We start from the raw sequence: 15,747 nt of genomic DNA on the forward strand, positions 1-15,747 counted from the left end.
TTTTAAAAGAACATTTTTTGCTTTCTTTCATATAAAATACCATTACTTTTTTAAAAATTTTATCTGTTCACATATAATTCAAACCATTTTACATGTTGCATAGAAACAAAGGCATAAAAGTGAAACGTGGATTTTTTTGTATAGTGCAATATAAATTTGAGGTGAGTCTGAATATTGAAACAGCCTTTGAATTACGCCTGAAGAATCTTCAATGAAATTGATTTTTGTGAAATCTACAAGTATTTTCTGAGCCTGGCAGTGTGTATAATTACCAGAATCAATGCCTCTTATTTCTTCGTTGGTCACAGATACATTCACACAAATGCATAGTTCTTGCAGGTGTAGATCAATAACAGTGGTGGTTTTATTCTTTTCACAACTTGGGATTTGAAGTGTGGTGTATGCAGAAACACATTGTAAGTGAAATTATGAATACAGCGAGTAAAATGATAACAAAATAATTTTTTTAAAAAAATGATTCTACTTCAATAACCATCACTTGTATCACTAGAATATTATGCAGTAGCTGTAAAACATTGAAAGGCAAACTACACAAATTCATTTTTAAGTCAAGAATGTTTAGGTTGTACTCCAGTTTAAGGAGAGGAATTGCTGTGGGCCTGGATTTATTCCTTCCCTTGTGGTAACCACAGTGGGCCCAGATGTTATCAGGTGTCCTTGTGGTCAATTGAACCTGATTACACTGCAGCAGGCCTCGTGTGTGTGAGAGACACAGGCTTGCTCTTTGGATCATATTGGCAGCAGTCGGCTCCAATACTGGGATGGCTGCATCCTCTGATCGTCATATGGAGACTTTTAAAGGGCTACCAACTCCATGTTAGTGTTGGAAATAGTTCTCATTTTCTGAGAAAGTTCTTCAATTTAAATCTTCAACCAATTTTTTAAATTTCTAATGCTCCAGGCAGAAAGACATGCGAGAAGGGAGAAGGCCCCTGTGCAATCGCTCATCAGTGGGTTCAACTGAGTTAATGAGCTGCATTTGGTAAGGTTACAGAGAAGCCAGCTCTCCTCGTCTCGTGCTCGAAGATGAAAACATAAGAGATGATTCTCATTTTGCCACTACCGCTGCAGTTCCACAGCCTCCTATATGTCCTGTTCTTTGTGATTCAGACCTAAGATGGCACTTTAAAGGATAGTCCCTCTGCACCTTGATTGTTTGCTACCACTTTCGATTTTGAACCCAGTATTTTTGCAATCTGAATTTCCTGTCAGAGGCTCTGCACCTCAGAATGTCAAGTTTCTACATAGAAAAAACTTTCCAAGAATAATCTATCAGCCTGTGACTCAACCTCCTCGAAATCCAGAAGTCTGCACCAGTGAGTCTTAAATTGCCAGCCAAGTTTTTGAAGCTATGAGAGTCACTTGAGTAAGTTTCATTAAATAAGGGAGGCATACCATATCGAATTTAAATCATAGGCTAGTGGGAAAATAAGCCTATCCATGAATTTCTGCCTTTAATGAATGAGTTACCTTTTACACTTTGATGGGCAGTTTTCTGTACAATTCTCCACGCCCACCAATCATGTGTGGTGGCATATAAGCATAGATGCAGAGTGGGTGTTGCTAGCAGTGTAGAGGTCAGCTAGAAGTTGATTAGTTGCCTGGACAGCTGGTTTGCAACACAAATAGTGCCAGTTCAATTCCCACACTGACTGAGGCCATTATGAAGGTCCTGCCTTTTGAAACCCTCTTCGTGCCTGGGGTGAGGTGACCCACAGGTTAAACCATCACCAGTTACTTCTCTATCTCTGTCTCTCTCTAGTGAGGTGATTAAAAAGAAGGGTAAGGCCCTCTGGGATTATGGTGACTTCACCTATAGATCAGCTCTAACTGAAAGCAGAAGTGTAAAAGCAACATATGGACAGTTTCCATGACGTGGAATGAGAATAGTACAGTAGAGTTCATGGTCTGAAGTTGTTGAACTCAGTGCTGAGCCCAGAAAGCTATAAACTGTCTAAGGGGAAGCAGAAAGATGGGCACAGATAGATCAGCAAGTTTGAGAAGGAGAAAATTTGGAGTGTGCCTGTACCTGGGACGTAAACAACTGAGGATAATAGTTAGCTGTAATGCTGTTTTCAGGACAACACCATAGTACTGAGGCTTACGCTTAAATTGCCAAACTTCAATTTATTTGAACATTTACTTAGATTATGTTTCAGTTAAAATCATTAAGTCAGTTGTAACATACTGTTATTGAATTCAATCAACTGGTCAATGCAACAAATATAGATTTACAAATCACGTGACTTGAAAATGAATGTAGGAATTACAGCTTTGACAAGTCATTATGGCAAGTACAACTGCACAATTAATCATACCACAAAAACTTGAGTATATTAGGAAAAGGATTAGCCTGTGAGTATTGCCTGTGCAATAGTTTTCTGGCAAACTGAAAAGACAGTTTAGTCGAAGTGGACTCCAGTGATAAAGCACCAGTCTGGAATGCTGCAATGTACAGTTCAGTCCAGACAACTGCAGAATTTGGGGGTGGCCTTCATTTTCTCTACAACTGTTATGAGCAGGGGAGTGAGGGCCATTTGACACCCGTCCTTTTAATCATCTTTCAATTGGTTGCAACAAATATTTTGATTTATTTTAGCAAGCAATTATCACATTTAAATTAAAATGAAATATCAGTCAAAACTAAGAAGCCAATTACTGGTTTTTTGTATGAAAGAAAGAGGAGTTTTATAATCTACTGTGATGACAATTAATGCTTTAAGGAGTGTATTTTGTCCTGGTTTCTTCATGGAGGGGTTGAGATGGAGATGTCGAGCACCTGTTCCAACGCCTTGGGATTTTTTCAATATTGGAACAATAGGAACAGTATGAAGGCACGGGGTCAAGCTCCCACAGAGCCAAGATTTTATTTTAACTTTCTCTTGTGGTTTGGAAGCTGCTACGTATCTTTGCCTGCTCCAGAAAAATGCTTAAGTCCTGTCACTGAGTTTTCTGTTGATATTCTTTCCTCCTGGTCTGGAGAATCACAAGTGAGACAATCTATTTTACCGAATTTGCCTTTGCCAAGGGTGTGTTTATGGGATGATACTTCATTGGAACAGTTGCTGTTTAGTTTTCCAGTAGATTTAAGCTATTCCAGTTCTTCTTCCTTTTGTTTTAATTATAGTATGAGAATAAAGTGTGTTTTGCTTAAAGACTTGTAGTTTGTCTAATCGAATTGCACCTCCTGTCACCTTACCCTAGCTTTTAAAAATAAGAAAACTTTGGGGCATGGGCTATCTTCTTGATATATTTTCAGGGAGTTTGGTCTGATCCACAACTAACTGTGAGAAAAAGTTTAACAAAATGAGACAACAAACACAAATATTATTTTTAAAAATGATGCAGTGTCTACTGCAGACAAGAAGAATGAAGACGGCGTAGCTTAAAAGTTCTTAGAGTCCTAGTGTGTTACATTTTTATCAGAAGGCCAAAGATGTTTAAATGTAGACAAGTATTCTTGGTGAGTGGTGAAGATTGTAGGTATCTTCAAGTTTGAGATGAATTGTGTAATGGACCAGACCAAATCCCCCTCAAAACATGCCAAAGAAATAGCCCAGACCCTAGCATTTTCTTATTGTAAAGGCAACTGTCAGGTGTTGCATTACAGATACAATTCGATTCGTCAAATTATCAGGCGTAAAACGCACTTTAATAGTCATACAATCATAGAGATATATAGCATGGAAACACACCCTTCAGTCAACTCATCCATGCCAACCAGATATCCTATTTAAATCTAGTCCCATTTGCCAGCATTTGGTCTATATCCCTCTAACCTCTTTCTATTCATATACCCATCCAAATGTTTTCTGAATGTTGTAATCATACCAGCCTTCACAACTTTCTTTGGCAGTTCATTCCATACATGCACCATCCTCTGCACAAAACAGTTGCCCCTTAGGTCCCTTTTACATCCTTCCCCTCTGACCTTAAACGTATGCCCTCTAGTCCTGGACTCCCCAACCCCAGGGAAAAGTCCTTGCCTATTTAACCTGTTCACTCCCCTCATGATTTTATAAACCTCTATAAGGTCACCCCTCAGCCCCCAGTGCACCAGGAAAATAGCCCCAGTCTATTCAGCCTCTGCCTATAACTCAAATCTTCCAACCCCGGCAACATTCTCATAAATCTTTTCTGAACCCTTTCTAGTTTCACAACATCCAGCCTATCAGAGGGAGACCAGGATTGCATGCAATACTGTAAAAGTAACCATTAATGCATGAAAGTTAAAATACAGACAAAATAAAAAAAAATTGGTTTATCTGTAACTCTACCAAAACACTGAACAAAATAATAACTACTTATTAACTGTTCCAATATAGATATCCCATAAGCTTACCCTTGACAAAGGCCAATTCAGTAAAATAGATTGTCTGACATGTAATTCTATCGGCAGGAAGAATATCCAAGTTTTTAGCTTTAACATAGAGAGGAAAAAGAGCTTCCACATCCAGCTTTAAGACCCATCAACTGCTATGGAAAGCTAAACTAAAAATCCTGGTTCAGTAGGTGCTTGACCCCACCCATTCAGGCTGCTTCTATAGTTTCAACTTTTAAAAAACCTGAAGTCTCACAAGCTGTTTATTTTAATACTTTATCAGACCACTAGTTACCTCTGCCTCAATGACTTTTCGTAAAGAAACCAGGACAAAATATATCTCTTAAAGCCAGAGTATTATAATAATTATTATTCCACCAATTCACTTTTCCATCATAAGCCATCTCCTGAGATGATCAGAGAAGCAAGGGGAGAAAAATAATTCCAGCTCTTGTTGTTATAATCTTTTTTTCTTCGTTCACTCTACTGTCCACAAGCAACTGCTGTTTGTACATTCCTATTCTGCATTTATTGTCCTTCTAAGCTAGACAATTGAAGTGATGTCCAATATTTTTGCTTATCACACCAGTGTGAATCAAAAGAGGAAATGCAATTTATTTGACATTGACTCAGTTTCCTGGATTCAATATCTGTTGAAAAGGTAATAACTTCAGTGCATGTGGTTTCATTGGAAATCTAGACATGCTTCAATCTGTGGACAGTTGATCACAGCAGGCACTTTATGACAGTGTTTGTCCTTTTCTTAAAAACATTTTATGCAATGAAATGAGTATAAAAGTTAGGTGATAGCACTTAAAATTTTATAGTACATATTTATCACTGTCATGACACAGTACATAAACAGTTGCAAACACATTGTTGCAAGGCAGGAACAGTCCTTAGAGTTCAGATAACATACGGCACTAACACTCATCACCATTGAAACAATCCACTACGGTCTGTAATGGTTACATGACACGTGACATTCCTGAACATTTAAACAATGTACAGTGCAAATATTCTCCACTGTTTAAAGCTTAAGTTAAAGCTTATTCTGATACTCGCACAATTGTATAAAGCACAGAACCAATAATACAGCATACAAAATTCAAGAATTGGAAAAATTTCCTAGAACAGTCATATTGGACTCTGTTCCTTTCCAGTTAAATGCTGCCGAACCTGCTGTGTTTCTGCAGTACTTACTGTTTATATTATAGTACTAACCCTAGCCACAGTCCAGACAATAGTAACATCCTCCATGTTCAGGCAATGTATCACGAAAACTCCTGAGTTCAGATTTTAAGTGCTTGCCGGCCTGACACTGGCTTCCACTGGGTGGACAGAGTCAAAATTTCTTCTTAGCCTTGAGCAGCACTTACAATTTAATTTTTTTGTTGCTACTTTACTGATTTTAAGACTTTAAATGGCAGAGTTTCATTTGTTTTCAGAAGTAGGAAGGATATATAACAGTGATAATCACTCTTCCTTTGTGAATTGACACCAGTTTTCCTGGGAGGTGTCAAAAGAGGGTGGTTGGTATTGTCAGCCTCAATATCTTGATGCAGGCTTGGGGATTAGATCAATTCACTAACAACCTTCCTACCTTTATAGAATCTACAATTGATTTCAATGAAATAAAATTGGGCAGTGGTCTGCTCCACAAAGTTCTTCCTAGACAGTGAGATTGAACACTGTAGAATACCAATGAGAGAAGGAGATCATTTGAATGGTAAAGAAGCTTTTTAAAATGTTGTTTCATGTAAATAAAGAATCATTTCCATTTATATATTGATTTTACATAGTGGAGCATCAGTTTTACAAGTGCAATTAATGAGTCTTTCGGTAAAACAAAAACATTTTCCTCTGATGGAAAGCAAGATCAATAATCCTCTTTAAAGAAACTGGAATTTTATTTCCTTTTATCGTTTCATGGGATGCAGGCATCACCCTTCATTGCCCTTAAACTGAGTGGTTTGCTCTGTGTTTCTGAGGGCAGTTGAGAGTTAATCACATTCCTGTGAGTCTGCAGTCACAGACAGGCCAGACTGTGTAAGGGTGACTGATTTTCCTAAAGGGCATTAGAGAAGCAAATGGGTTTTACAACAATCAGCAATATTTTCTTGTACACCAACACTGAGAGTAGATATACATTTCAGATTTGTGAATTGAATTTGATGCTTTGCTAGGATTTGGGCTTTTGTCTTGTGGGTATTTGCCAGGTGCTCTCAATTATTTGTGAAGTATCAAAGACAACTCTGCAGGAGGTTTCTCAGGGTAGCCTCCTCGGCCCAACCATCTTCAGCTGCTTCATCAATGGACTTCCCTCTATCGTGTGGTCAGAAGTGAGGAGGTTCATTATTAATTACATAGTGTTCAGCCCCATTTGTGACTCCTCAGGTACTGAAGTAGCCCGTATCTAAATACAGCAAGAACTGGACAGTATCCGGGTTTGGGCTGACAAGTGACAAGTAACATTTGCACTACATCAGTGCCAGACATGACAATCTCAAAGGTGAGGCAATCCAACCATTGCCCCTTCAAATTCAATGGCATCACCATTACTGAATCCCTCAATGTCAACATCCTGGGGTTACCATTGTCTAGGAACTGAACTGGCCTAGCCATAAAAATACCGTAGCTATGACAGTAGGTCAGAGGTTAGGAATTCTACAGCAAATTACTCACCTTCTGACTCTTCAAAGCCTGTCCACTAGGTACGAGTCAGGAATGTGATGGAATCCTCCCCAGCAACACACAAGAAGCTTGATACCACGTAGGGAAAACAACTTACTCGATTGGCACCGCATCTATAAACATTCACTCCCTCCATCACCACCACTCAGTCACAGCAGTTTCTACCAGCTTTACAATGCACTGCATAAAACACCTTCTCAAGGGTAATTTGGGATGGGAACTAAACGTTGTCCCAGCCAGCAATGCTCACATCCCGTGAGTCAATGGAGAAAGTGACATTACCAAATACTGTTCCTTGAACAGCACTCTTTTACCAATTATTGTAGTTTAAAACCATTTGAAAGTTTTATCCTCAAACTACTAAGCAATGTCATTATAAATGTTTCCAGTCTCATTAATTTATACAGTGAGAAACCATTTGCTATACTGACACATAACGTACAAGCTGCCAAAAAGTTTTCATAAGTAACAGGTTTCCAATAAAGAATGTGCATAAAAAGGCAGTGAAACATTCTTCCTGAATCAGAAAAATGATTGAAGTATGAGATCATATACTAAACTAACAATAGTACAATAATTTTGTTTTTTTAAAAAGGTGTGCAAATGGTGTCATGCTTTATCATCTTGATGTTAATTAGCTTTCAGTGTTAAACTCAATTTTCTCTTTCTCTTGCTTTCAAGAGAAAAGTTTACGTGGTTTCACAATATAAGAAATATCTATTAAGATCACTTTCTGTAGTAGGTAGTGTTGTCAATAATTACATTAGTGAGAGTGTACTTTGGCTTCTGTTCAATATACTTTTTGCCTGCGCCTGCAAACTGATTTTTTATTTCCTGATGCTTGAAATAATAAATTATCATCATTGCTTCCTTCCTCTCAATCAATTACTTCTAGTCTCAAATCACTTCACAACTAACTTGTCTTCATTTTACCACCTGTTACACTTTCAAGTTCTTACAACACAATTTCTTACCTCACCCGTTTCTCATTAACACTGTAACTTGGTTCCCCTTGTTTAGGCATTATCCCTTGTGTTTATGATCACTGAAATCACTCCCTTATCCACACAATTCTATCTAGCCAGTATCTCATCCTTAAACTAGCTTTTTGACCATAGTTCTTAGAAATGTGATCACTTTTCAGTTCTGTGGTTACGTCTCCCAGATTATTGTTTTACAATTCATTTTGTCACATTTTGGTTCGAGGATAACACCAGAAATATCTACTGTCACCGCAGCATTTCATACCACTTCCCATCAAGTCCATCTCTATGCTGTTGAACAATGTTCAACCAAGATTTGCTTCTATCTGACTGTCAATTACAACCAATCCACCTCTAATAATGACATTTCCTCCAAATTTTGCATGACCACTTCAGCAGCTTTACAAGTATTTTTCTTTGGTTGCTTTCGTCTATTCATCAACATATCAACGAGGAAGGAGGTATTATTGCTGAACTGTTAATCCAGAAACCCAGGTAATGTTCTGGGGACCGGGAATTGAATCCCTCCATGGCAGATGGTGGAATTTGAATTTAATAAATATCTGGAATTGAAGAGTCTAGTGATGACCTGAATCCATTCTCAATCAGTGGGGAAAGCCCCATCTGGTTCACTTATATCCTTTAGGGAAGGAAACTTCCATCCTTACCTGGTCTGGCCTTCATGTGACTCCAGACCCACTGCAATGTGGTTGACTCATAAGTGGCTCTGTGGGCAATTAGGGATGGGCAATAAATGCTGACCTAGCCAATGATGCCCTCAACTTGTGGAGGAATTATGAAAGAAAATTTCCCTCGGCGACTCCATATGTACACAGATTTCATCATTTGTTCATTTCACAACAGCCTCTGTTGGGTATCAGATTGCATGTATGACATGAACTCATAGTTGAGCTATAATTTCCTCCAACTAAATTCTGTATCGCTTATTGCACCTTGGATCCTCAAATGAACACCGCAATATGCAACATTACTAGTCAGTTCATACCAATCTGACCATTAATCCCTGCATCTTGTTCATTTGCATAACCATTTCTGTGAATTTGTCACCTTACTAACATTAAGACTGTTACACTTTGCTCGAAGATTAATAACTTCAATGTCATAGTAATTAAAGCAAAGAACTGCCGATGTTAAGGCAAAATAGAAGGTGCTAGAGAAACTCTGCGCATCTGGAAGCATGTGTAGAGAGAAAAACTTTCCTCTTAGTTATTGCTTCACACTCTCTAATTTACATTGCCTTTCCATTCCCTGATGAAATTAACTAAAAACCTTCCTCCTCTTCCACAAGTCCTTCATGGCCTCACCTAAACCTGTGTCAGTGCCTGTCATGACCATGTAATTATGTGTGAAGAAAGCTAATCTGACCTTTTAAAATAGACACAACATCTTCAAAAAAGGCTGCCAGGTGTCACATGACTACCCCATCAATTTATTTTAGCTAGAAACACAGACAAGCAGACTGAAATGTCTCAGCATCAATCACAAAGGGAGCCCTTTGGAATTTAATTAACCCTTGGACACCACAATAGGTCCTTTTTGAGAGCAAAACTTTTGAAATAAAAGTAGGTGACTGGAAGGCCACACAAGGGAATTCCAGCATAATTGACTTTGCTTTGTGGGACAATGATTCCTCAAAGGTTAACATAGCAGATATCTTAAATTTGATCTGCATAAGACTTTGTGGCGTACCATTTTAAAGCACAACAGTGCAGGACGACCTCTGAGACAGCATCAGAGAGGGAATTCATAGCTCAAAGGAGAAAAGAATTGAGAAAACAACCACAGTTCTGCCTGAAGTGCCATAACTGCAGAACTAATGCAGAACAAGAACCCACACACTCTCAAAGCCTGCTGTACCTGCTGAGTTGACCTATACAGTCAACCTCTAACTATTCAACTACAGACGCTATCATAGTTGCTGACTTCAAGTTTTCAATTGCTTTGGAAAGAGAATCTGCAAACAAAAGGTCTGAAATTGTGTTCATCTCTATAAGTAATCACTATCCATATCTTCTTCCAATCATTGTTTCTGCATGTTATCTAATAATTGTATTTTTGTTTTTATTTAGTAACTTCAGCCATAATTGTGCAATAAATTAACATTTCATCTTGTTTATAATTTAAGATTAAGGCTTTGCTACTGGTCATTATTAAAAATAGAACAATCAAAAAACTAAAAGGGAATGAAACTTGTGGTAGAGATTTCCAGTTCAAAAGCCACACTGTAGACACATCAGGTGCAGTTGTGACAGTGCCGTTTCCTTGTACTATCACCCTCACCTTCTCCCCGTCATGCCTTTGTTAGAAAAAAATTTAGTTAGAATTAAAAATTGCCAGGGGTGGATGGTAATGTGAAATATGAAAAATAAGCAGGTTGGTCATGATCTTTTGAATGCTGGAGCAAACTCATGGGGACAAATAGCCTGTTCCTGCTTCTAACTCTTATTATAAGCATGTTCGAATTTGTTTTCTCACTACTGTTATGAATAGAACCAGGGGACAGCAGTCACATCCAGCTGGACAAAATGAATAGGTCATTTTCTAACTGGGGGATGATTACTATACAGCAGGAGGCAACTCAGTCGGTGGTGTCCATGCCAGCTCTCTAGGTGAAGCATTTCAGTTTTTCCCTACTGTCCTACTCTTCATTGTAGCACTGCAATGTGTTTTGTTCCGATAGTTTTGGATTTTTTAACCTGTAACTACTCTGTTAACAACCTGAGTTTAAATCAAGATTTGGGCATTGTTGGCTAGACCAGCATTTATTGTTCATTTATAATGACTCATTTAAAGACACTATAATATCTATTCAGGAATCATTTATTCACTGGTTGACCTATAGAGCCTTTTACAGCAGGAATTTGGGGGATTCTGTAACAAATCTGCAGTAAATCTAATTTGCAGTTGTTGATCTAGAAAACGTTCAGTGTGAATGAATAATGAATGCATGCATAACAATGCTTAATAAGAATAGTAGCGAACTGATCTGTCTGCGATTAGCTCTTAAATTCAGAAATATGGGGTACTTGGTAATAAGAGATATCGACTTTTAATGTAAGTGTGAGTTATATCCAAATCTCTTCAGTTTATTATGCCTGTGAAGTTTGAAAAGTAGTATATTATTTATTTCTTAATAACGTTTTGTAGAAGTGAGAAATCCAAACACTTAGTTTGTTGGCCTGTGAAATAGAATTAAAGTCGTATTTCACAACTGTCTGCGCATAGTCAAAGTAAAAACACATTTTCTCACAATACATTCCAGCAAAAATTCTGTTTGTGAAAAGTACTAACAGTTTACATTCATTTTTGATCTTTTTTATGAGACCACAGTTGTAAAGTAGCAACAAGAACTGACTGAAAGTATTGGATTTTACAATCTTAATGAAGGCAAAATGGTTACTTTTCACTATCATTTGGCCTGTGAAAATGGCATCAATTTCTGACATCTGCAGATATGCAAATAAACTTGGAAATCAACTGGTTACTATCTCTGGTTCCCCAGTCTTGCATAAGATGCACTGTTTAAGTAGAAAGCTAAGAAATCCTAATTTTTAAGCATAACAAGTGTTGAAAAAGAAATCATATAAAAATGAATTAGCTTTAATATTAAGGGTGGCTCTTACAGCCTCCACCAGTTCAGATGCTGACGCCTCAGTGGGTATTTTTGCTAGATTAGTGGGAATACCAGCTGGTAAGCACATCGCTGACACATCTCTGCACTTGGCAGAGGAAGAAAGCCCTCAGGCTGCTGGCACCCAGAGGACTGACAGAGACCTGTTAGTTACTCGGCCCCAGGCAAGAGAGAGCCCCATGGCATCAGCAACTCATGACTTCACTGGCATACACACGCAGACACAGGAGCAGCAAGCAGTTTGGTCAGAATAACAGACTCAGAGGTTGAAGGACTGCACCGATGTGATCTACTCCACGCTGCCTCTGGCAAGCGGGCGTCTCTGAGGGCAAGTTGTCAGCCTCCATCCAGAACTAGATCAGCACAGACGGTGCCAACCGGATAAACTCTATTGCTGCGCAGCACCAATAGCAAGGCCCAAGAGTCAAGTGCCTGTGGCCTTATTCTAGGTGTCCCTTTTTCACAAGATGAGATGGTGCAGTAGGCACCCAGATGGAGGAAGAATTACATACTGCAAACCCCACCACCACCCCCCCCCCAACCCCTGCCATAATTCTTCTCTCAGGAACTTCAGTGTGGTCGGGCCTTCTACCTTCACACTGCCTGCGACCCTAAGCCTTTGGGAGATAAAGTGAGGAGCCTTTCTGCCTTTGGGCAGGACACACTTGGCATTTTTGGGACCTGTAGCCATAACAGCCTCTGGGATCACCTGCCCAAAACTCCCAGGCTCCACTTCAGGCAGGCTATTTCCACCCAAGCCGTGAACCCTCAAACTACACCGAAATGTAGTCAAGGTAAGGAAGGCCATCATATAGTTGATGGACTGTAGTGTGTTTGCCATGTATTCGACTGACACATGGTGCAGAAATGAAATCAGCACGGTGTAGATCAGCTTCTTCACTGCTGATGACTCACAACCATCACAAGCTTGTGTCTATATTGAAGGTGAGGCAAGGTAGAAGAACTGTGAGGTTCTAAGCTTTGGCTTGGGGGGATAAGTGCCAAAAGGCAAGGCCGACACGCTGCGAGCATCAAAACAGGTACAACGTGAGTGAGCACTACAAGGAGGATCCCCCAGATGCAGCTTAGCCAAACCCATGGGTGCATGTCCCTGTGCATAAAGTGTCCTGGCAGCAGCATTGCATTGAAATGTGCCAGTGTACCCCAAAACACAGCAGGAAGCAGTGGTTTTCAATGGGTGTGCTATGCCACAACATGGTGAGAAATGTGACGTGAAATTTTAGGGAAACAGCACTGCTTTATCTCAGCATCAAGGCCAGGTCTATCCTTCAGAGCCTCAGATCCTATTAATGAAGGCAGTATCTGCTGACATGTGGCACCCCTATTGCACGCACAATCCTTCAGAGCCACCTATGTGTGGTCTTTAGATACCATACATATGATATAAAAATGTGGGTGTGTGGCTAAATTGTTTGTCTCGTTGACATGTGTCTCGATACTGAAAAGGTTGGGAACCATTGGTATCAAAGTGCAGAACTGTATTGTAAGTGTATTGGAGTTCTGCCATGATGTTGCAATGAGACTGATGGATGTCAGGTGCCAGAATCTGTGGACAGAGAGTTGTGTGGTGTTATTGACCATGGAGCATGCCCTGAGATGTTGCAGACTGGTATCCAAGGTGGACCATGGTCTGGGGAGCCTGTGGTGAGCTGGAGTGACCAGGTACCCATTCTGACTGTCACTTTAGGAATTATCACAGTCGAGTTTCTATCCAGCAGGTCAGACAATGGAAAACTACACATCACTGAGTGTGATGAGGTAATGATGAGATGCTAATGCATGCAAAGAGGCCTCCTGCTTCTCACGAATGAGAATCTCATTTCACCATTCAACACTCGGCTAAAAACAGGCATTTTGCTCTCAACATTGAGAAACTGCTTGCTGGCCCATCAGACAATTTTCCCAGTGTTCTCACCATGGCCTGCAGGTTTGGGAGCTGGGAAGACTCTGCTCTAGGATACAGTAGGGTAAATGGAAAGGTTCCCCAACACTGAAAAAAAGAATTGAAAGATATTCTGAAATCCTGAACTTATTAACACTATGCTGTGCAATTTGTTTTTATTAGGTTAATCAGACCCATTGCCACAGTGGAATATTTACCTCTATATCTGGCAAAATATCAGCTCCACTGACTACACCATTTTCTTCCACAACATCATCTGTGGAAAATCTTTATCCCATGATCACGAGACATTTAATAGGTGCTCTTTATACTCTCAGGCTGGCTAATTATTTTGCTGTCTTATGATGCGCTAAATCATGTCACTGCTATGTCGTTTTGAGCCCAGAGAAAAGGCCCACAGAGGTCACTTTCTTTCCCATCATTAACAATGTCTCTCACCTGTGCGATGTTTTAGAACATTTAGCTTGCAAAGATTTTGCAAAGTGGACATTTTTTTTGCTCTTTTCCGTTAAGTGGTGATATGAAAGACAAATTAGTTCAAAGCTGCCCTGCCTCATCCCATTAATAACTGTAATTACATGTTTGACTTCAACCGTAATGTGTACATGAATAATTATCTTCTTTTGATTAAAGAGAAAAAGGTAACTTGCAACAGAATGTCAAACAGAATTAAATCTGGTTTAGAAAAGAAAGGAGACAGAGGTAGCTCTTTTCAACCATTCTATCACTCAGAAAAAAAATTAGCAGAGATTTAATTGTACCCAGTGAAGAAACAGAAGCAGGCATATATTTGACTTGCACAATTCCTAGGACATTATTGTCCGGACATTGCTGTTAATTGCATGGCAACCTCTACTGCAGGGTGTCTGGAGCCTGGGTGAATGGAATAAGCAATTGCGTATACAGTAAGCCAATCAGATTGAAGAATCGTTCATGGACAGTGTATTGTCAGGGCGAGGAAGTGTCAGTTACAACACAGAACTCAGAATATAGAGGGAAAGAAAAATTGAGTTCAAATACAAATTAAAAAGAGATTTTAAAATGCACTAATTTCTCCAACAGTTAAAATTTTAAGGGATGAGACGATATCTTTAATTCACAATAGCGCAAGCCCAAGCTCTTTATACTCCAACAGACGAGATCTGAAATTTGATGGTAATTGAGAGATTTTCGAGCATTCAAAATGTTAGACTGAAATGGATAATTGGAAACTTTTTAGATATTTCTAATCAACCCTTTTAGATTTGCCATTACACGCCTTTGGAGCATACTAGATTTGAACCCATGCCTTTCAATAGTTGGTATGCTGTCACAGCACCACAAGGGCCCTCAAACTCAAGCTTTGTAATATACTAGATAAGTCCAAAACAGTACAGAGCCAGCTGCCATTTATTACATTTGGTGCACTGTTAGTACCAGGACATGTTGAAAATCACAACCATAATCAGGCAGAGTCATCATGATTTTCTGAAAGAGGAGTAATGTTTCACAAATTTATTCGTGTTCTTTCAAGATGCGACAAAAATCACGGATAAACAGGACCCAGTAATTGTTGGGTGAAATCTCCCCAGCCTTTGAACCGTGTGGACAATGATTGGTCAGTTGGAAAATATGGTGAGATTTGAAAAGAAAAATTCTTGACATTGAGAAAACGACATCTGTTCTTCCACCCAAGATTCTAGCAGTGAGGTGAGAATCTCGCTAGTGAGTGGTGAGAGGTCAAGCCTGTTGGCTTTGGAGTTTTGGGCAGGTGACCCCTGAACATGGCTAGAGAGCACAGCCATGCTGGGAGTGTCCTCCTCAGATGCAGGCTCACCCTATTCAGCATGGACCCCCAGCCAGAATTGGAGAGAGTAAGCAGAGATGTTTTGGAGGGATTGAGCAGCTCCAGAGTTTACTTAGAGGAGATGTCTAGATGGGCTGTATGTGGTTCCTCCCCTGGCTGGGTGCCTACTGTCGTAAATGCATCTCAGTGAAAGGGAATGAAGTCAAGGTCCCTCATCCCCTCTGTTGCCTTGCTGTTGATGCTGAGCACCAGTGACCAGAAGGATAAAGTGCTTGTGTCCATGAATATCCAACAGATGTAGAGTGTGCGGGGCCTGGCTCCTCATGGCAGCTGCTTGCCTGTCCATGGAGACAGCCAGGGGTTCAC

The 15,747-nt window shown here is 39.7% G+C and overlaps 1 protein-coding gene across 2 annotated transcripts in view; it reads left to right on the forward strand.

Annotated features, from left to right (window-relative positions):
* spock1 (SPARC (osteonectin), cwcv and kazal like domains proteoglycan 1) overlaps nt 1-15,747 on the forward strand; it is a 477,747-nt gene that overhangs the window by 155,325 nt on the left and 306,675 nt on the right. The window lies entirely within an intron of this gene.

Source organism: Stegostoma tigrinum, chromosome 13, assembly GCF_030684315.1.
Source record: "Stegostoma tigrinum isolate sSteTig4 chromosome 13, sSteTig4.hap1, whole genome shotgun sequence".
NCBI lineage: Eukaryota > Metazoa > Chordata > Chondrichthyes > Orectolobiformes > Stegostomatidae > Stegostoma > Stegostoma tigrinum.